This window comes from Carlito syrichta, unplaced genomic scaffold, assembly GCF_000164805.1.
Source record: "Carlito syrichta isolate Samal-C Ts95f unplaced genomic scaffold, Tarsius_syrichta-2.0.1 Scaffold29588, whole genome shotgun sequence".
In the NCBI taxonomy this organism is placed as follows: Eukaryota; Metazoa; Chordata; class Mammalia; order Primates; family Tarsiidae; genus Carlito; species Carlito syrichta.
In genome coordinates, this window is record NW_006973684.1 from 1,719 (window position 1) to 2,909 (window position 1,191).

The 1,191-nt window shown below is 40.1% G+C and overlaps 1 pseudogene; it reads left to right on the plus strand.

Moving 5' to 3' along the window:
- Positions 1-675: 675 nt before the first annotated feature.
- Positions 676-957, plus strand: LOC110596350 (annotated as a pseudogene).
- Positions 958-1,191: the final 234 nt, after the last annotated feature.

Consider the following 1,191-nt stretch of genomic DNA (forward strand, 5'->3'; position numbering starts at 1 on the left):
TTCCCATCAGTAAGAACATGGAGGGAGGGTCTGTTCACATCACTGCTTTATCCCCAGATCCTGAAATAGTGCCTGGCACTTAGCAGAAGCCCAGGGAATATTTGCCAAATAATTAAAAATTTGAAGGAAATTAATTCTGGGTAAAAAGAAAGATCACCCATAACATTTGCACATTCAATTTCAGCGCACTTTGAAAGGATGCTATTTAGATGAAGTACATTTTTTGAACCCATAGTGTCAATATGAAGACTCAGTATAATATCATGTCTAGGGAAAAATAAATCTATAGAAACACACTTTTTTTAGGTTTGGAGAATGAAAACAATGGAGGAAACAACACATAGCTTGATGAGAAGATGCATTTTATAGCAATTTAAAAAGTCTTAAATAAAATGCAAAGACCAATGCTGGCAAGAACTATTACAACATTTATTATAAAGTAAGTATTACAATAAAGAGAAGGCTTATATGCCAGTGAGCAAAAAGGTAACATTCCAGTGGGAAAATATTCCAGATCTATGAAGTCAGTTCCAAATACATCATAAAAAGCCAATAAGAACACAAAATCAATTCTTATCCTTTAATAACAAAAACAATGCAAGTTGGTTATTGAGAGAGGTGTGTTAAAATCACACTATGGGAGTGTTGGCTCTGCTAGCTACTGGATCATGCGAAATGGCAGAGGTGGGGAGCATTGAAGTGACTTTGAGCCAGAAGGGAGCGCAGGGAATTATCATGGTGAACACAGAAGGCATTTCCATCAAGAGCACCAGGGACAATCCACTACACAGAGCACCAAACTCAAATACAGCTTCATCTTGAAGGCCTGGAGCTTTGTGCACAAAATTGACTCCCAGAACCACCTCAACTTCCTTCAAATTCACTCCAAGCAAAATGAAATCATGGTTGCACCCAATAAAGACTATTTCCTGATTGTGAGTCAGAATCCCCAACTGAGTAAGCCACTCTCCTGACTACCCACATCATTCCTTAATTTACTACCCCCCAGGAATATTAATGTTAATCATGTCAGCACATAGGCCTGTGGAAATTGCCTTAAAGCCCACTCAAGCCAATCCAGGGACCACAGGTGGGCTGGCAGCTCTGTCGGCCCCACCAAAGGACTCCCTCTGCTGCACCAATTTTCCCCAAAATTCTCGGGAAGGCCATCTTTCCTCATTCTGGGTTTTG